This window comes from Symphalangus syndactylus, chromosome 6 (genome assembly GCF_028878055.3).
Source record: "Symphalangus syndactylus isolate Jambi chromosome 6, NHGRI_mSymSyn1-v2.1_pri, whole genome shotgun sequence".
NCBI classification, from domain to species: domain Eukaryota; kingdom Metazoa; phylum Chordata; class Mammalia; order Primates; family Hylobatidae; genus Symphalangus; species Symphalangus syndactylus.
Genome location: NC_072428.2, coordinates 43,783,572 through 43,808,584, shown reverse-complemented (window position 1 = coordinate 43,808,584; position 25,013 = coordinate 43,783,572). Strand labels below are relative to the sequence as shown.

The 25,013-nt window shown below is 44.5% G+C and overlaps 1 protein-coding gene and 1 long non-coding RNA gene across 3 annotated transcripts in view; one reads left to right on the top strand and one right to left on the bottom strand.

The window, feature by feature from the left end:
- The window catches only part of PARVA (parvin alpha), a 159,384-nt gene that overhangs the window by 60,390 nt on the left and 73,981 nt on the right, over positions 1–25,013 (top strand). The gene's annotated exons all lie outside the window — the stretch shown is intronic.
- LOC134737009 (uncharacterized) lies at positions 1,047–23,120 on the bottom strand. The gene is made up of 3 exons (XR_010121526.1): positions 22,949–23,120; positions 4,175–4,284; positions 1,047–1,353 (listed from the first exon to the last, which is right to left on the bottom strand). It is a non-coding gene; the product is annotated as an uncharacterized lncRNA (long non-coding RNA).

Genomic DNA, 25,013 nt, shown 5'->3' with positions numbered 1-25,013 from the left:
AATATTATTGAGGGAGAACACTAAGAAACAGTGTTTTGAGAAGATCAATTTAGCTTCCTTTTATATATAAGGCATTTTTGCTTGGGAGGATGGGGGTAGGAAGTGTATTCAGCAGGTTGTTGCTGGAACCAGACCCTGATCTGAAGAAGTGTGGGGTTAGATTGGGAAGGAAAGGATGGAAATGCAAACTATTTCAAAAGAAAAAATGATTAAAGTTATTGATGATAAATTTGGTATTGGAGATGAGAGCAAAAGTGGCTTAAAAACAACTCCAAAGTTTCAATGAAACTTGAAATATGGGGATACTATGAAAATGAAAGGGAAACTTTTTTGTGTATTGAAGTATACATGACATAAATTTTGCTATTTTCACCATCTTTAAGTGCCCAGTTCAATGTGGTACCATCACCACCAAGGGAGAAACTTTTACAGCAATTTGACATTGTTGCAACATCTGAGCATGGGATTGGCATGCTAGTATTTTGTGTTATAATCCAATATTTTATAGTAGTTTATTTTATTATATTTTTGCAAAGTATCAGTCTGCAATTATTTGGAAATAAGAAAAAGAAAAGAAACTGGTCCTTTACTTCAGAGAACTTAAGGAACCCTCTCCTAGAAGAATAAGAAAGGACTGCAGAAAGAAGAGGTGAGGTACAAGAAGGATATCCTCTCCCTGCCTTTGCCAGGCATGTGCCTACTCATTCTGTGAAGCCCATCTCCTGGGTCCCTCCTTCCAGGAAGCCTTCTCTTCCCTACATCCTCCCCAGCCTCCTAAGCCTCCTGTCAGAGGTTAATTAGCCTTTGTGGTGCTGTTGTGCCCTGGACGTATTTCTATTGCTAGCATCATCACAGTGTATGAACTGGCCATCTTGGCAGTCTTCTCACTAGAATGTGAGCTCTGTGAGTAAAGACTATGGCCTCTTCATCTCTATATCCACTTTGTCTTGCACATCTTAGGTGCTCAGCGAAGGTTTGTTCACATGAATTGAATTAAGAGAGCAGACTTAGAGAGTGGATATAGGGATGATGCTATGTTCGGGTGGGGGGTGGGAATAAAAGAGCATCAGGGCTCTTGCTTAGTGTCCAAGTCTCCTTTGGGAGGGAATCAGATGGTGTGGGGAATACGCTGAAGCTGAAGACAGAATCAGGTTGAGCAGCCCATGTGGGGAATGTGCAGGGGAGGCAGAGAGAGAGAGAGTAAAAAGGAAAGGTGGCAGCTTGGTCGGTGCTTCCCATCGACCCCGTGACTTTGTACCTCTGCTGAAGCATTCTTCATGGAGTTTCATCAATATCCAATCATCAAATGTACTTCCAACCTTGTCATTCATTGTCTTAGTCCATCTTCTGCTTCTATAAAAGAATACCATACATAGGCTGGGCGCAGTGGCTCACGTCTGTAATCCCAGCACTTTGGGAGGCCGAGGTGGGTGGATCACGAGGTCAGGAGATCGAGACCATCCTGGCTAACACGGTGCAACCCTGTCTCTACTAAAAATACAAAAAATTAGCCGGGCGTGGTGGTGGGCGCCTGTAGTCCCAGCTACTCGGGAGGCTGAGGCAGGAGAATGGTGTGAACCTGGGAGGCGGAGCTTGCAGTGAGCAGAGATCGCGCCAGTGCACCCCAGCCTGGGTGACAGAGCAAGACTGCATCTCAAAAAAAAAAAAAAAGAATACCATACATAGACTGGTTTTTGGCTCATGGTTGTGGAGGCTAGGAAGTACAAGATTGAGGGGCTTCATCTGGTGAGGAGCTTCTTGTTACTTTATCCTATGATGAGAGAGCAAGCAAGCAAGCACACCAGAGACAGGAAATCAGGCCAAACTCATCCTTTTTATCAGGAGTCCACTCCCAGGATAACTAATCCACTCCTGCACTAATGGCATTTATTTCATCATGGGGGCTGAGCCCTCGTGGCCTACTCACCTCTTAAAGTCCCCACCTCTTAATACTGTTACAATGGCATTTAAATTTCAACATGAGTTTTGAAGGGGACATTCAAACATAGCATTCATTAATTTATTCATTTATTCAATAAATATCCACTAAGGGCCTACTTTGTCTCCAGCTTCATGCTAGAGACTTGACTTTTATTGTTCCTAACCCCTAAGCACCTCCTTAAAGTAGGTATTATTGTTCCCATTCATAGTTGAGACTCAGGGAGGTTCGGTTATTTGCCCAAATTAAGATAGTCAGTGGCAGCATTAGGTTTTGAACCCAGGGCTTAAATCCCTCCTGCCTTGTACAATGCCACAAGGTTGGCGCTCAATAAACGTTTGCTGGATCAATTCCAGGAAAATTTGGAAACCAGGATGAGAAGAAAGAGGCTCTTTGGGATTAAAAATTGGCCCAGCAGTTCAGAGGAAGATTGAGGCAAAATGGCGTTAGGGTGGGTACTATAGTGCCCGAGATGGCTCATGTCTTCAGAAGGGCCTAATGATACGGGAAAGAAAGGATACATGATAAGACTGTTTGGGATGGACAGTAGACTCGTTTGGGAAAGTGGCAGAGGAGACCACTAGTTCTGATCCCAGGGGCACTTCAGGAACAGTAATTCTTTTGGAGTCCCTCTCATGGTTTCTGAGCTGACTATGTTCTTTTGATTGGATGCATCTCTCTAGGAATATGAGGGTGAATGGGGAAGGGGACAACTCCTTGGCCAGTGGTTCTGCTGATTCTTCCCCCAAACTACACGGCAGGAGAGATGAAAAGAGGGCCCAGCTATCTCTGTAGGAAGGAGCCTTTGGTATAGACACTGTCCCTTCATTTACCACTGACCTTCCATTACCTCCTGTGGACTCTGCCCATTTGATTCAGTCCTCCAGCTTGAATCAAAGATGGTTGAGACATTATTGAATTAACCAAAGTTGTTCTTAGTGATAATGGGAGCATGAAGTAGATGTCTAGCCTGACTCACTCATCACCCCCATTCTTTGGGAATGATGGCACCCAGAGGCCCAGCTGAAGGGGCAGGCCTGGGTTGCCATGTTTGAGACCTTGTTTGGATCTCTGACTGAAGACCAGCAATCCGTGTCACTACCTCGCAGTAAACTCCTTGATGGTTTTCCCATATTGGCCATAATTGTGTTGGCCCGTGCTGCTCCTCCCACCCCACTTCCCGTCCTCCTCCCCCTGCTTTCTCTGCCCCAGCTGCCCTGGCCTCCTCCTTGTTCCCTACAGGAGCAAAGTACATTTACATTTCAAAGCCTCTGCACTTCCTGTTTCTTCTTCCTGAATGTTCCCTATGTATTTGCATAACTGGCTCCTTCACTCCAGCCTCTGTTCAAATCCTCCTTATGCACAACCCTTCTTAGAGAGGCCTATGACCACCTGTTTAAATATAGCACTTCCTGGTTCTCTTTATTCCCATCTCCCTGTTCTGTTTTCTTTATAGCCTGTCACTGCTGGCGTAGCATGCATGTTTCCTTGTTTGCCTTTCCATTGTTTCTCTCCTTCACTAGAATATAAACTCCCTGTGAGCAGGATAGCATCTTGTTTATTGCTGTATCCCCAGCACCTGGAACAATTCTTAACCATTGTATATGCTCAGTTAACGTTTGTTGGATGAATAAATGGCCAATGACCAACTGGCCATTCATTGCAAATTCTCAGAATTTGAACTAAGGACACAGTGGCTTTTTTGGTCAGTGGTAGGTGCTGGCCCTGTGAGTTCAGTTAGGGTTGGGGCCAGCAGTCATATGTTGTCACAGGTAAGTGTAGGAAGCCGGTAAAGATCAAAAGAGAAGCTGAGGGGGAGAGTCCAGGTGGCCCCTGACCGGTGGAGAGGTTTTGCTTCCTTGGGACTTCTCTCCTTCCCACTGGGGCCTGCCCACATTTGGGTTCCTGTGCCCATGAACTGGGAATCTGTATTAGTTTTCTAATGCTGCATAACAGCATTAGAAATTAGAAATTATCACAAACTTAGCAGCTTAAAACAATCCATGTATTATATCCCAGTTCTATAGGTCAGAAGTCCAGTGGGTTCAACTGGGTTCTCTGTTTAGAATCTCACAAAGCTGACGTCAGGGTGTTGGCTGGGCAGGGTTTTTATCTGGTGGCCCTGGAAAGAATCTGCTTCTAAGCTCATTCAGGTTCTTGGCAAAATTTGTTTCCTTGCACTGTAGGACTGGAGTCCCTATTCCCTTGCTGGCCTTGGCCAGGGACTGTTCTTACCTCCGAGGGGCCACTCTCAGCTCCTTGCCACAGGGCCTCTCCATGTCAGCAACAGAGAATCACGAATGCCCCTCATACTAAGTCTCTCCGACTTCTTCTTCTGCTACCTGCTTTTAAAGGGTAAGAATGATTAGGTTAGGTTTACGCAGATCATCTCCTTTAGGGTAACTCAAATCAAAACTAGTACCCATGATTACATCTACATAATCCCTCTATCAGGTAACCTAACATAGGGCATGATGTCTCATCACATTCAAAGTCCCAGGGTTGGAGCAGGAAATCTTAAGGCACAGGATTTTGCCTACCACTGTATTTTTAAACAATCTCCTTTAATTAATTAGCCTAGGGGAGGCGGATTCTGTTTCTTACAACTAAAGAGTAATGGCCTGTAATCCACAGAGGCCCCAGCCTTGGGGGTGGAGGTGGGGCTGAAGTTACAAACTTTGCATTCCTGACCTCTACTAAATTGTGGTTCTTTATTTTTCCTCTGGAATTGAGTTCAGACTATAGAGATGCAAAAGATTAGACCATCTGCCATGCTTCAGATGCCAAAAATAATGAAAATGTTTGCCTCTATATTCTGGTAGAAAACTTTTTCTTTTTTAATTGCTTTTCCTTGCGGATCACTCTCCAAGTGAGATCATTGGTGATCCTGAGCCTTTTCCCATGACTTAATTGACCAAGAGAAGACCGCCCAGCTAAATCTCACAGAATACATTCGGGGGTAATTGGCTTAAAGCCTCTAGGCTCTTGTTAAAATGAGTGGTTTTGGTTAATCCACACCATGAAGCTGAAAAGCTATTATGTATGTATATTTTTGTCCTGAGGTATTATCAAGAAATTCCACATAGACGGGAATAAAGTATGGTTTGAGAATGAAAAAAAAAAAAAAAAAAACGCAAGACGTAAACTCTATTTCCTACAGATGTAAATCAGAGCAAGTTTTAAAGCCTTTTCATGACTCAGAGGTCACCAACCAAATCTGCTGAGGGAGGCAGGATTAAACAAAAACGACTACATTTTAATGATTTTTCCCCCTGCTGCTGTTAGCTCTTTCATTTGCCCAATGTAACACAATTCTCCACAACGCTGTAGGAAATTGGAGATAGGGAATTGCTATCCAGTTCACTGCCTAGCTCCACAAAATGTATAGTAAATAGTTGAGTGTCAAAAAATAGCATGCGGTAAGTTGGGGGGAGTTGAAGAGAGAAGCTTGCTTTGTGGAAGATTGCCGACAGGTCGAAGGATTGTGGAGTTAGAGAGTCAGAGAGACCCAGAGTTGGAAGGGGCCTTGCCCCTCGTAGCCTACCAATCCAAACCTTACTTGATGCGTGGACCAGTTCAGCAGCATGGAGGCAGGGGGCCATCAGCTCTACTTAATCATACTCTTCAGAGCAAGTGAGAAGTAGCAAGGCAGCAACTGTGATTGAGGATAAGGAGTCCTGGACAGGGAGGACCTTTGGGCAGTGCCCGACGCTGCTGTCCAGCTGAACAAACTTCTTAACTCTTTTGAGCCTCAGCGTCAAATGGAGATCACAATACCTACTTAGCAGGATTGCTATAGAGTTAAATAAGATGCATATGTAAGCTTTGGGAAGCATTAAGCAAATGTAAGGTATGGTATTCATACTATTAACAGGAAGAAAGTGAGACTCTAACCAAGGATGGTGGATGGCCAGTGCCTGAAGAAAAGGTATGTGGAGCCCAAGGCAGGTATTGGGAATGCAGCCAAAGACTGCATTTTCAAGGTCAATAGCTGTGACACTAGGAGCTTGAGGCTGCTTCAAAGAGGGAGATGTCGGGGAGATGTAGGGCAGAAGTCTCAGGTACAAGACAAAAAGCCCTCATTGCTTGGCTGTCCACAGGTACATCAACTAAGCTCTTAGGGATACAGCCTAAGAGCAGAGCCCCTGTGATCTATTCATCAGGCCCACTGAGAATCCAGGCACCATGAGGACCGAGGGGAAAAGAGCCTCCCCACGAAGCTTTAGGAGGGTAGAAGGCAGAGGCTGCTACACATAAAATAAATGACATAAGGGCAGTTTCCAAAAGCCGTGGGGCAACTTGGGATGCTATATATCAAGGTGTTTTGTAATGTTTGCTCACTTCACTTCCTTTTTTTTTTGAGACGGAGTCTTGCTCTGTCCCCCAGGCTTGAGTGCAGTGGTGCAATCTTGGCTCACTGCAAGTTCCGCCTCCTGGGTTCACACCATTCTCCTGCCTCAGCCTCCCAAGTAGCTGGGACTACAGGCACCCACCACCACACCCAGCTAATTTTTTGTATTTTTAGTAGAGACAGGGTTTCACTGTGTTAGCCAGGATGGTCTTGATCTCCTGACCTTGTGATCTGCCCGCCTCGGCCTCCCAAAGTGCTGGGATTACAGGCATGAACCACCGTGCCCGTCCCCCCGCCGCCCCCCGCCGCTTTTTTTTTGAGACGGAGTCTCACTCTGTCGCCAAGTTGGAGTGCAGTGGTGCAATCTCAGCACACTGCAACCTTCGCATCCCGGGTTGAAGCGATTCCCTTGCCTCAGCCTCCTGAGTAGCTGGGACTACAGGTGTGTGCCACCATGCCCAGCTAATTTTTTGTATTTCAGTAGAGACGGGGTTTCACCATGTTGGCCAGGATGGTCTCGATCTCCTGATCTCATGATCCTCCCACCTTGGCCTCCCAAAGTGCTGGGATTACAGGCATGAGCCACCACGCCTGGCCAACTTGACTTCTTAAAAGCATCTGTCACACACCACTTCTCTTGGATGACCTGTTTCCCCTGCAGATATAGGATTCAAAGGAACTACTGAACTCTTGGCTTTTGGCAATAACAGAGTTAAGTATATTCATTCATGCTTTTTAAGTATATTCATTTGTGCTTTTATTTTACTGATACTTTCTCAACCCTGTTTCTAGGCTCTGGGGATTCAGAGATGCAGCCTAGTGGATATCAGATGGGAACATGAGGTGCTTGGATGGAAGCAGGTGTAGCATAATTTTTGTTTTCCCTTGCCTGTACCCTTAGGCAATATGGCCACCATTGCTGATTCCTGCTCTGAAGACTTTGCTTCTGGGCTTGCTTCTTCTCCTCTACCTTCAAGTTCTAGGTTGAGCCCTGCTTCTTCTCCAAAGCCTTACCAATCCTGTCACCACTTGCTTGTTGTCTGTGCTCCCATTTTACTGCCTTACTATCTCATTCCTGTTTGCCTCATGTCGTTTGCAGTGTGCCTTTGTAGTACTGAACCTGGCTCCATGAATGCTTGTTGAGCTGAATCTTGAGGTCCTCACTTCAGACACCATGTGGTGGCTTCAGGGAGGCAGGTTTGCAGCTTCCTACCCACCTCCTAACCCCCCAGCATCCTTTTGCTCATGGTTTCCTCACAGAGAGGGGCATGTTGAGGTTGGCCCCAAATGGTAAGGATTTGGCAGAAGCGAAATCCAGGTTGTTAGTGGGAACACACAGGAGGGCATCAGGCAGTGCTGTTGGTAAGAGGTGGGTCAGTGGAGGCATTGCAAAGTCTTCCAAAGAGCACCAAAAGCGAAATTCAAGGGCCCAGAAGAAATGGATAGCCCATAAAGATGGGTGGTGAGGGCCAGAACAGGCAGCTCAGACAATTAATACTCACTAATTCATGGTGATGACTGAACCAATCCTTATGTATAATACTCAGCCCAGTATATCTTTCTTTTCTTTTCTTTTCTTTTTTTATAGAGATATAGGGTCTCACTCTGTTGCCAGGCTGGAGTGCAGTGACAAGATCAAAACTCACTGCAGCCTGGAACTCCTGGGTTCAAGTGATCTGCTCACCTCAGCCTCCTGAGTAGCAGGGACTACAGGCATGCATCACCACACCCAGCTGTTTTTTAAATTTTTTTGTTGTTGCCCAGTCTGGTCTCAAACTCCTGGCCTCAAGTGATCCTCCCACCTCAGCCTCCCAACCTGTTTATCTTAAATGCATTATATAATCTCTGGTATTCTGGTTGCTCCTGAAGGAAGAAGCCACTGGTTATTACTACATAGATGAACCCAGAGGCATGCTGAGACCTCAGCCTTGGCCCTAGGGGAAAAGAAAGCAGCTAGGGCAGGGTAGAACCAAGATTGGAATTCAGGATTTCAGGTTAGCATGAGCAGCTGGATTGCTGTGCCTGGTGGTCTATCTGGAGTGTAGCAATTCTGCAGTCAGTAGGTGGAGTTGAGAGGGCTTGTCGTATAAAGAAGGGGCTGGCAAAGTAGCCAAGTAGGCAGTGGTCTAGGGGAGGGCTGTACTTCTAGGAGGAACTAGACTTTTAACCCTTGAGTGCACAGAGCCAACTGTAATGGGGTCTGGGGAAAACTAACTCTGATTGTATATGTACTTGTTCACTGAGGCAGCCTGGATACTGGGTATATGAGGAAGGGTCCCCGCTGGACACTATGGCACACTCCAGTTGATTAACATAACTACAGTTTAATAAAGGGTTTGTTCACATAGGAATGGGCTAAGTATACTCTATCCTGGGGCTGGGAACTGTGGGGAGCTGTTATCACTCCTAAGCCTGAAACGGGAGGGATGTGAATGGTTACTAAATTCCAAGATAGAGAAAGTGGTGTGGGGAGGGCCACCCAACAGACAAGGCCTATGACCTTTGATCATGGTGACCTCACAGCAGGGGAATCAGGACATAAATACCCTGATTGTCTCTCCCCTCTCTCCCAGATTTCTTGGGGTACTTCCCATTGATCTAATGGGAGCTGAGGACAGACAGCAAGTGTGCCCACTGAAACATGGAGTGGGGAACAAGGTGGGAAGGCATGGATCTAGAGGGGCAAATACCAGGCTCTTTGCAACATAACTAATTCCGGATCCTTCTTTCTGGTAGGAATGGCTGTATTGCCATTCTGCCTGCCCTCATAAGGTTGGGCTCAGGACTTGGGTGACATTGAACCTTAGGCTAAAAAGCTCTATTGCTTAGAGTTGATATGGGCTGAAAAAAGCGGGACGTTTAAAATAACAGCTTGCTCCATACATATGGGGGCCATATGTCCTTGATTTTCCAGGAAAGTCTCAATTTCAAATATTCTGTCCCATTTTACCCATGAGAACACTGGCATTTGTCAGATCACATGTTCCAATTTTTGATTCAGAAAATATGGTCAGTGTATCCCTATACCACAACAAATGCCAGATGGTTTAAAGAGCTAATTTTTTTAATAGTATTCTTATCCCAATTGTTGAGGAAAGACAATTTTCTGACTATTGAAGCAATTGAAGAAATTATCAGTGACAAGTTTGACGAGTTCAATTACTTTAAAAAAAAATACACACCTTTTTTTGTACAAAGAAAATCAACAAAACAAAAAGGTAAAAAGACAAGCAACAGATTGGGGAAATAGTTGTAATAAACATGACATCTGAAAACTTAATATCCAAACACTTTGAGGGAGTTTTAGAAAAATCTGAGAGGTCCCAATCAAGACTTCATTGGACAGATGGTCAAAGGATATGAGCAGACAATTCACACAGTGGTACACAAATCCTAGGGAGGTAAGTTAATAAGTTCAAGTTAAAACAACTGTGAGTTACCACTCCCACCTACTACAATATCAAAAATAAAAAAACCTACAAAATCTAACATGGGCAGAGATATACCCATACACTCAGGAAGGCATTATAATTTTTTTTCCTTCCTAGAGAACAGTGTGATGATATGCAAAAAAGATCACCAAATCAGTCCTCCACTCTGACCCAGCAATTCTACTTTTAGAAATATATCCTAAGGTAATAAAAAATTATATAGAGAGTTTTACCTAGACTGCAACAACCCAATGGCCAACAATTGTGTGATGACTTAAATATATTAAAATAGGCTGGGATCAATGAATATTATTAAAATATCAAATAGGTTCACTTTGTAAGTATGTGGAGAGATATACTTTAAATATTGACAAGAATACAATAATAAAGCAGTAATGATTGTCATCATTTGAAAGCTAGCCTTGTCCAATTATAAGGGTCAGATGAGTCTAAATTTTGCAGTTCATTGCTTTCCTGTGGTAAAAGTGTATTCTGTGGTTTCTGGCCCGTTGTTTCATGATTGTTGGTTTCATACATTCTCAATGTAGCCAAGTTTTCCATAGAGAAAATTAAGAACATGGCTATGACTCCTATAAGTCTATAGGTTAAGTCTCAGGGTAAATGTTGCTTGTGTCTTTAGAAAAATTCCTATACAGGATGAGTAACTTCTACCAGGCCTGTGTTATATGCTTGGCTCTCTGTCTCCTCTCTGTGTCCTAAATGTGACTGATGAGAATGCCCAGGCACCTGGCTGTAACAGGTGATGAGGTTCCATCTATGTGTTACTCAAACCCTGTAATGTAGCAGTTTATACTTGACCGTAAAATTGCTCAGGTTAACCCAAGTAAAGGTCAATCTAATGACACAACCCCGCCATGCCTCACTGTAGGGAAAAGCCAGTATAATCTCTAGTGTATTTTTTTTGGTCGTATTTTTAAAGCCTTAAATGTTAATCTTAAAAGTGGGGGTGGGGTCAGGAGAGGAGATAATTCATTATGCAAATGTGAAGTTTTCAAATACCTTGCCCCGTGTCCCTTTCATAAACAGCACCCCATCAGGGCTGGTGTGTAGCTCACCCTGGGCAATCCCTGGCATACCTCATGTCTTCAGCAGAGAGAGAGAGACAGAGAGAGAGAGGGACCAGAGCGCCTTGCCGAGCCCCGAGCCCTGCAGATGTGGTCCCAGTCAGTATGGGTGCATTGACTTGCTTCTGGGAAATCCAAGTCTCACTCATGCCTTGCTTGCTGGGACAGCAGCTCCCATAAAGTTATAATACTTATTTGTACTCTGCTCCCTTGAGAGAGTTTGGAGAACTCCACATTTCATCTTCTGTGTGACCTGAATTTTAATAGTAGAAAAAAACTGGGAGAGAATGCTGAGAGCAGTTTGTATGAATACTCTGAGTACAGTCACTAACCCTGAAGGTAGATGCCCTATATATTATCAAAATTTATAAAGGGAAGAAAGAAAAAGATAAAAACCTCGTAGGGTTCCAGGCACCCATCAGAAAGACCACGCCCAGTGTTGGGGAATGAACATGAGGTTTGAAGTCAGTGGGACCCCTGTTGAGGGCCGTGCCTGATGCCTTGCTGGCTCTTTGAACTGAATCTTCTCATACAGAAAATGTTAATGATGATGTATCTATCTCTTGGGTTTGTTATGGTTAAAATAATTGTGTAAAGCAAGAAATCAATGTCTGGTACAAAATAAACCTTCAGCATTAGTTCTCCTCTCTTTCCCTCACCTGTCAGGGTATCTTGCATATAGGAGGTGCTCAATTTATAACGTGTATAAATTACAATTGAATCACGTGCAGGGCTGCAGTCTGATTAACCTACCTTACAGTAGAGATAACCAAAACTCAGAGATTTTGGTCGTGTTGCAGCATGGCCAGTTACCTACAATGGAATGACGAAGGTGGGGGGGTCATAGAGATCTGACCCTTCCGCCAGGCTAGGATTGCACTAGAATTGCTGGCCTGCACGCTAATGGTGAAGATGCAGCCTGGCCAGCATGGGTGCAGCCGTGATCCTTCTGAGATTCGACAGCAACACAGAAGGATCCAAGACAAAGTAGTAGGATGTTTCCATGGGCAGATGAGTGTGGCAGCAGTTGGATGGGATGATGCTCAGATGTCCAGAAAGGCAGGCTTACGACACCCAGGAGTTGTAGCTCCAGACATTGGGTAAGGGTGCTTGGCAATTCTCTAGGATGAGGTGCTCAGCAGATTCTTGGACAGGGATTCATCAACAGGGACCAAGGCAGAGAACTTCAGTGATAAGAACCCGAGTAATGGATTAGAACTGTCATTTATTGGAATGAAGCAGTGCCCTGGGATCAGACAGTGATGCTGTTGAGCCCAAGTCAGCCTTAGGTCAAGATCGGTCTTAGAAAATGAGGCAGAACTGAGTTACAGCTGAGGGTCAGCTGGTCCCTGTCATGGGGAGGGGATGGAATGGGATACAACAGCTGGAAGCCAGGGATCATTGTCTATCTTGAAAGCAGACTCACTACTACTTGGGTAAAATTTAGACTCATTTCCAGAGATATCAGCAGACGTTGCTCCGAAGTTCTTCAGGGATGACCTAGGTTCTCTGTCCCCTCTCCCTTCTCTCTGTCTTTTATCTCTTCCCAGCTTATTTAAACCACTGTGAGTTGACATTTAGCTAAGAAGCTTTATCAGAATTTTAGTGAGAGGAAGGAACTGTTTGTAATGGAAAATAATATTCACTATATTATAGTTGCTAATTTGGGTTTAGGCATGATGTTTGTTTTGAAATTTCAATCTCAATAAAAAGATTTTTATGTTTACCAAAAGGGGCATTTATTTATTTATTTATTTATTTATTTATTTATTTATTTTATATTTTTTGGAGACAGTCTCCCCGTCACCCAGGCTGGAGGGCAGCGGCGCAATCTCGGCTCACTGCAACCTCTGCCTCTCCAGCTCAAGTGATTGATTCTCCCGCCTCAGCCTCCCTCCAGGGTAGCTGGGATTACAGGTGTGCACCACCATGCCTGGCTAATTTTTGTATTTTTGTAGAGACAGGGTTTTGCCATGTTGGACAGGCTGGTTTCAAACTCCTGGCCTCAAGTGATCTGCCTGCCTCACCCTCCCTAAGTGCTAGGATTACATGTGTGTGAGCCACAGCACCTGGCACGACATACATTTAAAATGGTCGTGAAGTACCATTTAAGGCCCTGTCTTCTAAGGAACCTTCCCTGTTTCTGTCAATGAGTTCCCTTCGTGGACTTACTGCTGCTCTTTTACCACAGGTTCTAGCTCTGCATTCTTCTTTCTTCCTCTCTGTATGTGGTACTTCCCAGCTAGATCAGTAGTTCTCCATGGGGGTGACTTTGCTCCCACCAGCCTCTCCTCTGGGGAACACTAAGCAATGTCTGGAGATATTTTTGGTTGTCACAACTGTGGGAGTGGGGGAATGCCACTGGCATTTAGTGGGTAGGGGCCAGGGATGCTATTAGACATTCTACAGTGTGCAGAACAGCCCCCCACAACAAGGGATTATCCTGTCCAAAGATCAATAGTGCCTCTGTTGAGAAACTCTGAGCTAGATTGTAAGCATATTATGAGCTGATGTTTGTCTTAGGATTCTACTCCCCAGATTCTTGCAAAATAATAATCACCACTAGCAACTAACATTGATCAGATTCTTACCATGTGCCAGGTATTGTTCCAAACCCTTCCTGCATATTTACTCATTTAATCTTTTTCATGAAGAATTGTTGTTATCCCATTTTCCTAAACCTGATCATTATGGGAAAATCGTAACATCTGAGACATGAGTTAAGTAACTTGCCCAAGGTCACACATCTGGTAACAGCTGAAGCTACACATTAGTAATAATAAAATAGTAGTACCAGTAGAATTTTTATTAAGTCAAGATCTTTGTACATATTGACTCATTTCATCTTTGCCATGACCCCATGGAATAGATATTCTCTAAATCTATTTCAGATATGCAGAAACTAGGACTCAGTAGAACTTTGCTTGTATTTATTAATTTGTATATTTCTTAGATTAATGTCTGTTTTCCCCACTGCACTGTAATCCAAAGAATGCAAGGACCTTGCTGATCTGGTGGATCTTGTGGTAACCCCACTATTCAGCTCTGGGTCTGCCAATACTACATATGCTAAGTGATTAAGGGAAAAGAGAATGAAGCCTCAGGGTGTTGGATGCCCATGTGTATTAGTCAGGGTTCTCTAGAGGGACAGAACTGATAGGATATAAGCATACATGAAAGGGAGTTTATTAAGGAGAATTGACTCACACGATCACAAGGTAAAGTCCCGCGATAGGCCGTCTGCAAGTTGAGGAGCAAGGAAGCCAGTGGGGGTCAGTCCGAGACCCACAGCATTCAGTCTGTGGCCAAAGGCCCAAGAGGCCCTGGCAAACCACTCGTGGAAGTCCAAGAGTCCAAAAGCTGAAGAACTGGAGTCTGATGTTTGAGGGCAGGAAGCATCCAGCCTGGGAGAAAGATGAAGGCCGGAAGACTCAGCAAGTCTGCTCTTCCATCTTCTCCTGCCTGCTTTATTCTAGCTGTGCTGGCAGCTCATTTAGATGGTGCCCACCCAGACTGAGGGCAGGTCTGCCTCTCCTAGTCCACTAACTCAAAATGTTAATCTCCTCTGGCAACACCCTCACAGACACACCCAGAAACAATACTTTACCAGCTATCTAGGCATCCTTCAGTCCAATCAAGTTGACACTCTATATTAACCATCACACCCTGGAAGGACCAGTTGAGGCCTAGCTGTGGCTTGGTCAGTGTGCTGTGTTTTTCTTGCCCTGATGCTGTCCTGTGGCTCCTTCTTTCCACTAGACCTCAAAACTGCCCCATGAGAGGATCTGGTCCTTATCACTATACAGGGTCCCCAAACTGGTGGAAGTTTATTGAGAGTTCTCTGGTTTCTCCTGGGGCTTGTCAAAACAAGGAGAGCATCTCATCTCTACAGCTAAAAGCTCATGAGTATGTTAAACCCCAGATTTTCAGGCACCTTCGAAAGCCTTATGACTTGCTCTCAGAGGAGGGAAGGGTTTTCCTGCTGCTGGATGCTGACGTCCCTACCTAATGAAATTTGGTGACACATGAGGCTAGGTAGAGATGCTTTTTTTTTTTCTGTCTGATATCTGGACATTTTCAGAACCTAGATAATTTTATCCTATTTATATCAAACATGCAGGTAACTCTAGACTTTTATATCTGTATTATTTCTGGGGAGGTATAATATGATTATGAATGACAGTAATTGACATTACATGCTTTAATTAAATTTCCTTTGCCATGAATCAAAACCTTTTAGTTCAGTCCTACAGTGCTATTTCTAGATTTCTCTTTTACATACTCTAATGCATTAGGCAGTAGGTATGATAAATTCGTTTTTACAAAGTCTGCATCCTATAGATTAAATGAGATAATGTGTGCAAGAGGCTCAACTTAACAGTTACATATTAGTTATTAATCCAAGAATGTTAGCTAAATTTGCATACTCTACCTTTTAGCCGTTGGCTCCTTGAAGAATATTGTGCTTCTTAGGTAATCATCATAAAGCCGATGGTTATGGAAAGAGCCCCTTTTTCAAATGGTCATGGGTGGCATAGTGATTACATCTCAGGATTCCTCCTTCTAGGGCTTTTAGGGGATCTGTGGAGACTTTGAGTTTTGTCCTTTTTCAAAAGGGTGAAGTACCCCAGATAGTCTCCTGCCACCACCACCCTCCTGCCCCACTCCAACAAAACAAAACAAACCCTTCATCTGTCATCGGAAGCTATCAATCTCCTAGAAAGGACTAAACAAGGAAGGTCTATGTGTCAGTTCCGTCAGACCTAACCCTGCCCTTCACGTGGGTGCACAAAGTACCTTGCCTTGGAAAATGCACCTGTAGCTCCAGGGCTCTTGAGCATCCTGGAGCACCTCTGCAGCCCTCTGAGAATACTTCACACCTTGGTCCTGAGGGTCAGACGCAGCAGGAAGGAAGAGTCCCCTGCTGGATTCTAGCCATAGTGCCTCCTTCAAAGTGACTTTCCCTAGGTCTGATTCTCAGCAAGACCACTTTTGTGCCCTTGCTCAGTCCCTCCCCACCCCTGAGGCAGAGTGACCTTGGCACAGAGTCCTGGGGGACAGACCACAGTGGTTGGCATCCTTGCTGAGACCCCCAAGACCAGCATCTTGGGAACCCTGCAGGAGACAGAGTTTTGTCCTTTTCCAAAAGGGTGAAGTACCCCAGATAGTCTCCTGCCACCACCACCCTGCAGGGCTACTCCAGCAGGGTGCAGATGAACTGGTCCCGGCACCTGAGCAATCCGTTTAGCCCAGGGCCAGTGCTGCTCATCTGCCTGCCTTATCTGCAAGCGGAAACAGGTGTACGGTTCCAGGGCCTGCCTCCCAGGCAGGGCTTAGCATTAAGCCAACCAAGCAGCAAACCCAAAGGGCCAGAATGACACTTATTCAAAAATGAGAAAGTTTTCTTCTTTTCCTTAATGCATGCCTAAGATTACACACTTGTGCTTAGAAAAGTGTATGTAAATGCCCTCTTCTCCTGTGGGGAGAGCCTGTCCTATCATATGAGACAACCTAAACTAGTAGTTAGATCTTCGTGATCTAGTTTGGGTTATCTCACCTGATAGGACAGGCTCTCCCCACCACAATTGAGAAAAAGCTTTGAGAGCACAGCATAGCAACTCTGTGTCCAGTGTGGCCTTGGGGTCACCCAGCTATACCCACAACTTGCCTCTGCCTTTGTCAGATCCCCATGACCTTGAGTCTGTGAGTCAGCTAAGAAATTTCAGATCCCCCAGGTGAGACTCATTTCTCAGTAGCCCCCAGCACTTGAGTACCCAGCCCAGCCTTCACCCCTACCCTGCTCTACAGGTAACTTATATCCTGAATGAGCAGAAACAAGCAGGCACTTCAGATTTCAGGTTGCCAAGAGGCGAGAGGCAGAATCCGGCTTGCTTTGCAGCAGGTCTGTGAGTCTCCAGTGGCATCGTATTAAATTATATAGGCAGCCACTTGTTTGCAACTGACGCACTGAGCTGAGAGTTGTGCCGAGCTGGAGGCATTCTCTTCGGAAAGCATTTGAGAAGATCCTATAGCTTCACAGACCTCCAGTTGGTCTGAAAGCAGAAGGGTAGAAACCACAGGGAGGGGGTCAGCTCTGGGCAGAAGATGCCATGATCGCCATGAAATCCTAGACCATGGGCTGCGGGGCACTTTGCCCTCAAGGTAGGTCAGAGCCCGGACAAAGTTGAACGTGCTGTGGTGGGAGCGATTCTTTGTCGGAGGCGCCCTGGCCACCTCCCAGCTCGTCTCTGGGGTTTGAGTTGAGATGGTGAGGGCTCCTCCTCTTGCATTTGAAGGGTTTTTATATCATCCTGACCTGCCTTATTGTGGCTCTGTTGTTAGAGGTAGCTATGGGGGGTAGGTGGGGGTGTCTGATATTTAGAGATAGGAGGGAAGGGGTGAAGATGAACAAAGAAATGAAGGAGTGAAGGACTTATGGAAGAAAAGCTCTACCCAAGTTTACTGCTTGCTGTTCTGTGCCCCTGCATAATGGTAGGATTCTGAAACAATACAAAGAAGCTTTGGGCCTTTGTGAGCTGTGAGCCTGCTACTTGCCTTTCCTAAGAGCTGACAGTCAGCTCCACTCCATAGCTGGAGTCGAGAGGGTGTTGTCATTCTGATTAGTGACGGTAATAGGAAAAGTACAAGTATCTTTCTTACTGTAAGAGCTCCTAATCAGTAAGGGCTAATAGGCCTTTCCAATTCTCCCACATAGTTTGGAATAAATAGATTAAAACAGAAACTGAGGTGGGTTTTATTGATGTGCACGAAAGTTTTTGGCAAGATTTTCCATTCAGCTTCCACCCATAGGTTAAACATGGTTTTGAAAATTCCTATGTTTGGGTTGATGACTGAGCTGAAACGCCTCCCTGTAGATTTTGACAGGTTAAAGGTTACATTGGTTTGGGCTCATTGATTGGGTTCTGAAAACACACATAACTAATAAAGGAATAAAAAGGGTGGCTCTAAGCAACCTTCAGCCACAGCAGAGCCCACGCGATGGCCATGGTGAGCGAGCCCTCTTGGTTCCCCTGAAGACGTACTGGGGGGACACAGCATCTTCCTGGGGTCCTTTGTGCTGTCATCACAGATTAGCAGCCCCTTCCTAACAGATGAATGTATAAACCACAAATCCACTCCTTTGCCCCCCCCAGGAAGGCATTTGTATTGAAGGTCACAGCCAGAGAAGACAGTAACTTGGGGGAAAAGCAGGAGACTTTGAGGGATCCAGAGGTCACAAGCAACCCCTGGAGGCTCCTCAGCAGAGCCGGTGTTTGCCCTTGGATCCAGGAAGTGGGCGGAGCAGATATGAAGGGAAGAAGGTGGTGAGAGGACCCTGGGCTGCTACTCATAGAAAAGAGCCCTTTCACTGTTTCACCTACATTTCAGTGGAGACCAGTGAAGATGGATATTTTCTCCAATATTGACTAAATAGTATAATTTTTTTCTTTACACAAATTGCCACTTAATGTAATTTGTTGACTTTCCTTAGGGGCTTTGATAGACTTTCATTATGGATTTTGACAGTAAAGTCATTATATATTAAATAATATAGTAATCTGTGCTTGCTACGTTAGTTGAATATTTTTTTCAGATGGACATTATTCTGAGTCTGAAAAGCTTCTTGCTTTGATCTGCCTCCTTATTATGTTACAAAACAAGCCTGTGTGTCACTTCTGCTTTACCCCCACAATCCAGTTCTAAAATATCATTAAAAAAAAAAAAGAAGAAGAACTTCTGACTATGGAAAACTTCTAACAAATACAAAGGTAGATAGTGTAATACACTACCAATGCACCCAGCAGCCAACAACGATCAATCCATGGCCAATCTTGGTTTCATTCACACTTCCCATCTGACCCTCTGCCCCTGCTGGAAGATTATTTTATTATTTTGAAGTGGTTACCAGATATATCATTTTAGCATATATATTTACCATATATATTTATGGCTCTTAAAAATAAGGATCCTTTTTAAAAAACACAACTATATTCATGTAAAAACATTAATAATTCCTTAACATGTTCAGCTATTCAGTGTCATAATTTTGATTGTTTCATCAGGCATGAGTCACATGCCGAACTTATTATTTATTGTTTTTCTGGTTTGTCAGAATCAAGATTGAAATAAGGCCCATGCATTGCAGCTGGTGGACATCCTGTCATAAAATATATTTATTAAAGAAACCTGTAGAGTTTTCCACAGTCTAGACTTTGCTACTTGTATCTTGATGGTGTCACGTTCCCCTGACCCCTGCATTTCCCAAAAACTGATGGGTAAATATAGGACTGATGGTGGTGTGTCACTTCGGGGAAGATGGGAAAGCATTACTTCTGGTTGTCTCTCTTTTTGTGATGCTAGGAGCCATTAATGATCGTTGCCTAGATAATTAATCCATTAGGGATTTCCAAGTGGTAATACTCTCATTCATGCATTCCATCATCATTTATTAGCTAAAATACTTTATAAACATTTCCTCATTAGGTATTTGACCAGCCAGAGATACATTTTGATTTAGAAAAATAGGATAAATTTTAGATTATTTCCCTTTATTTATCAGTTTTCAAAATGCGTGGGTTTCCTCGCATCCTCCAGAGGTGACTAGCAATGTGTTATATATTGTTTTTCTAGTGTCATTATTAACTCATGGATTTAAATATTTTTGATGCGTTTGGGTCCATTGCTGATATCCTTATTGATGTTCACATTTTTCTGTCTTTGGTCATTGGAAGCCTCTTTGATACAACCCTATCTAGTAGAAATCTATTGCTTACTGGTTTCTGGTTCCAGGCTCTTCTCATCTATTTTTTGCTCTGTATATTTTTAGATCTAAAATCAGCCATTTCTCCAAGGAGCTCTGATTGCTTTTAGTGGGTAATAGCATTCATATTTATTTAGAGACCACAGTCCAGGTGCTGTGAGAATTGAGCACCATTTTTTTTTCTGCTCCTTGCCACCTCTGAAACTTCATCTCAACACAGTTTCCACTATCAGCACCACCACCCATTACAGCCCCCAGGCCATCACCATACCATCTTCATCTTTCCTCAAGTGTCCAGCTTCCAGACTCCATAACACCTGTAAAATATTCCTTCTCCAATCTGCCTGGGTAATTTCACCGTGCCACCTGTTCTGAAATGTCCTTCAATGTCATGAAGCATTGTGTGGGCCTTTTCTAGTCCCTTTTTCACCTTGCTGTCTCTTTGCATCTGTTTGTTTGAAACCCAAGACAAGGAGATAGATGATAATTTCTTAAAGTCTCCTCCAGCTTTGTTTTTGAGCCCTGCTGGCTTGCCAAGTCATTCTTATTCCACTAGGTCATCACTGGGCAGTCCTTCCCTCCCTCCCAGTATGTATGCGTTGTTGGCATGTACTGAGAAAACGCAGGGAAAGGGTAAACCAAGAGTTAGAGGATGCTTATGAAGGCATGCACTACTGTGCTGGGCATTTCATATGTGCCGTGTCATCTAAGCTTCATTATAAACCTATGAGCTAAGTATCATGATTCCCATTTTAGAGGGGGAACAAGTTAAGTAATAGGCAGAGCTGGGGTTAATCCAAGATCTACCTTTCTACAGAGCCCAGGCTAATTCAGACTGTATCATTGGGTAGTGTACATCCTATGAAGACTTCTGCTTGAATGGATCCATTAGGGAACCTGTTCCCAGCCATCCTACAGACTTGCAAAACTCTGCTTGTATCTCGTGGCTCCCCATTGCTTTCAGGCTTAAACTCACACTTGGTATGTTCTGGCTTGTATGGCCTTGACTTAGCTCTCTAACAACACTCCACAGTTCCATTACCCTCCAGCGAACCTTCCCAAAAATGTTCCCTGTTCTCATGTCTCCAGCCCTTTTGTATGTCTTGTTCCCTCTTCACCTGGTGAACTCCTAATCCCCTTTAAGAAGCAACTGAAGCATGTTCTCCCTCATGAGGCCCTCCCTGATTTCCACTTTCAGATGACTTGTGATACCCCCGGGCTCCCATAGAGTACTATGCTGTACTCTGGGGCTGGTTCTTATTCATCCCTTTTACCCCAGGACACAGCACAGGGCCTGATCTGGGAACATTGGTCAGCAGTGCTGTCAAATGCACATTTAAATGAATGAGTCTGTACCAGCTACCCCACACTTGCTCACATGGGTAAAATGTTATCTTCTTTGAAATGGTCTTTATAGTTTCTTATGGCCTTTGCCACTCTATGCTTATATTGTGCATGTTTATTTTTGTGTACAAGCTAAATTATGCCCTAGGCCTAGAAGATGCAACTGGAATGAGGCTCTCATCACATTGCCTTGCCCATAGTCAAGACTGAATAATTATCCATTGAATCGAATCAAATGGAAGGTTGTACAAAAGGAAGCTATAGTGGAAGTGTCAGGCATGCAATCAGCACAACGTCAGACAGGCAGTTAAAGCATCTTCGATTTACTACAATTTCTTTTAATAGGTTCTCTCTACAGATTTGCTGTCAACATGAATTGTTGGTTTAGGAAAAAAACTCAGGGTGCTGCAATGGGTCTGTGCTGCACAGTGACTGGCAATGTTTTGCTGTTTCCAATGCAGTAGTCCACAGATTTCCAGTTGCCGACAGGGCTTAGTCATTCATGCTAAAGAGGCCTAAGTTATAAGCAAAAATGCTTCACAGTCAATGTCCTGAACCCCTACTCTCAGAACCAGCATATGCTCACCCTCTCTGCTTCCTCCATTGCTGCCTCAGTTCCTCAGCCTTCCCCATTCCAGCTTCTCTTCTTAAAGCCCAGACCCTCTGATGATTAACGTCCTGGCTCTGGTGTAGAAGGGAGAGCTGTGTATTTGGATGTGGGACTCTGCTGGAAGGGGAAGACTGCCCAGGGCCAGCGTCGACAGACCACTCATCCATTCAGTAAATAGGTATTTAGCATGTGTTGTGTGTCAGGTCCTGGCAGGACAGTGGTGCACAAGGCCTCAGTCCTCTTGGACCACCCAAAATAGTGGGGGAAGACAGGTGTCCTTCAGATATGCACACAGATGCACAATTGCAAACTGTGGTGAGTGAGATAGAAGAGCAGAGATCTGTCCATACAAGGGTCTGGCACTGCCTTTGCCATGAAGCCCTCCCTGGTCCCCCCTGGCAGTGTGAGGCTCACCTGGAGGTGCTCCTTCATCACTGGAGCTAGACCAGAGTCGGCCCTCAGCCCACCAAGACTGGGGTCATGTGTGACTGTGAGCTCCTGGGGCCAGGGTTCATTCTTTCCTAGAATAGTGTGTGGCATACAGTAGGTACTCAATCATTGTGTAAGACTGGGAGGAAAGGAATGAGTACATTTTACAAGTCCCCATTCCATCAGATGAAGGGGTCACTGGCTTTCCCCAGTGCTGTGATCATGATTGTATTAACATGATGCACAAGCTCCAAAACTTCAGTCCCGTTACCAGGAAGGTGTCTCTTCCCAGAAGAGTTGTAAAGCATGAAATAATGAACGGACAGTCCTCGGCGCAGGGCCTGGCCCCAGGAGTTTTCTCAGGACAGTGTCATACCCTACTGAGAGTGAGCTGCCCAGCAAGCATGGCCTGCATTTTCTCAAACCAGACCTGAGCCAGGCTAGGGACAGGACTGACATCCTGATCATCTCAACAGCATGGGCTTGCCAGAGAGTCAGGACTGAGGAAATGTCTGTTTTTGCATGGCATTGGCCTAGTGTCATATACAAGGAACAGGATTCTGCAACCTGCTCATTCTTGGTTGCTTCTTCCTTGGAGGAAAAGAGCATGTTCTGTTCCCAGATCTGCTCCTAAAAATATACTCTCTTAACTCCCCGCCAGTTTCCTGTGATTTCTCTCCTGGGGAAAGGGGAGAAAGACTCTGGCCCCCAGTTCTCTGGTGGGCACAGCAGATGCTTGTGCACCCCACATCCTACCCCCTCTGTGTCAGCCCAGGGTGGCAGCTTCTCACACCTCCCCTTTTCTGTCTCAAGGCTTTGGCTTCTGAAGCCCCCTCAGCCTGCACTCTGCACAGCCTGGAAGTGTGGAGAGAGAGAGCTCCCTGGGGGTAACCTCAACTAATGGGAAAGTCTCCTTGAGACACTTTCTGCAGTTTCTCAGAGAGCCCCAGTAGGGATTAAGCCCCAGTTACCCACACATGACCAGCTCAGAAACTCACCTTTATTGTCTCTTCTTGGGTCTGTCATACTTTCTTTGTTCTTCTTTCCTTTCCTGGGATTTCTTTCCTGCTTTCAAGCAACTCCAAACTAAGACACTGGAGAAAGGAGACAATTCACTGTTAGAATCATCCTGTTAGGGATCTTTTCAGGGAAGTCACTGAAGCTTTCTGGATGTTGGCTTCCCTACCCGTGAAAGAGAAAGGATATAGCCTGTGCCAGCTGGGCATGGTGGCTTGAGCCTGTAATCCCAGCACTTTTGAGCCCAGGGGTTCGAGACCAGCCTGGGCAACATGGTGAAACCCCGTCTCCACAAAAAAAATACAAAAATTAGCTGGGCATGGTGGAATATGCTTATAGTCCCAGCTACTCAGGAGGTTAAGGTGGGAAGATCACTTAAGCCCAGGAGGTCAAGGCTGCAGTGAGCTGTGATCATATTACTGCACGCCAGCTTGGGTAACAGAGAGAGACCCTGTCTCAAAAAAAAAAAAAAAAAAAAAGAAAAGAAAGAAGAAGAAAGAATATAGGCTGTGCCCTAATTCTCATATAGAACTGTGCACGAGTTCCCAGAGGCCCCACGTTCCTTGCTGGTCTGCCTGTGAGCACCCACTCACTCTTCGTAGCTGGGAAATGACTCAACTGTCACCTTCCAAAAACTGGAAACTACCTAAATGTTCAACAGTTACAGAATGGTTATGTATGGTGTGTACCTTCAATAGAGATTGAGAAGTCACTTAAAGTGATATTTTTTATGGCATATAGAAATATAACAAGATTATATGACATGAAAAAAGCAGGCTATAGAACCCAGTATGTTTTGAAACTATATAGAAAACATAGACACACTTGTGAGAAAATATAACATGTTACAGAGTTTAACTCTAAGCAGTAGGATTATTTTCTCTTTTTAAAAATATTTTCCAAGTTATCTTAAAGAGCATGTTTTTCTTTTATAGTCAGAAAAAAATCAACCATTATTTAAAACAAACAAAAATACTGCTCAAATATCACCTCCTTTTTAATCTGTCCTTGCAGGGGCTGAGCCTCCATAGAATGACCAGGCAACCCCTAGGGCTCAGCTTATGCAAGATTATTCTCCATTAAATTTTCTCCTGGCTTTACGTGGGAATGCAGAAGTGACTGTGTTCCCATGCCTTCACAACAAATGTGGTTTGCAAAAATGGCGTGATATGTATTTTTGGGCCTTTTTTAGATATATGCATTGTGTTTGGGGAGCACTTCCTCTGCCTAACCTAATGGATGAAACATTTTCGTATAAAAAGCAAATGTTGCTACATAAAACTGGGACAACATATAGCATAGTGTTAAGGATGTGAGAGCTCTGCAGCCAGCTGGCTCGGGATCAAACCTTGGCTCCACTTTCTAGCTGTGTGGCCTTGTTCAGATTATATAATGTCTCTGGGCCTCATTTTCCTCATCTGTAAAATGAGGATAATAATAATACCTACTCATTGGATTGTTGCAAAGATTACATGAGTTAATACATGTAAAAAACAAAGTGTTATATCGATGCACCTGATACAAGGGACATACAATGTGTGTGCTCTCACCACCATCATCATCGATCACAGGAGAGAGTTTCCACAAACAGTGCTCTTCAGGGTAAACCACCGACTCTTCAGACAAACCCAGAATTAACTCACCAGCAAATTGATCCGACCAGAACACAGCATGTCTGTTTGCTTACTAGCGCCACTGAGAGCTGTTTCCAAGGAGGTTACCTCTTAGGAATTCAGTGGACTAGTAGTTGATGTGGCACTTTTTAAGCAGCAATGAGCCACTGCAAAAATAAATGACTAGCTGTTCAGGATTCGTAAATAAGAAGGATATAGACATGAAGGTCAAAGAGCCACAGAGAATGAGATGAAGAGAGGAAACTTAACTCAGGTGATGCATGAAGATGAAGGCCAGTGAGATGACAAGGCTTCACCAGGTGCCTCTTGTGCCCACATGGCATTTGCTTAGGGTCCTGCTGACAGCCTGTGGCTCCAAAATGCTCCTCTATTGCTGCCTCCACCCCTGGAAGAGTACACTGCTCTCAGAACT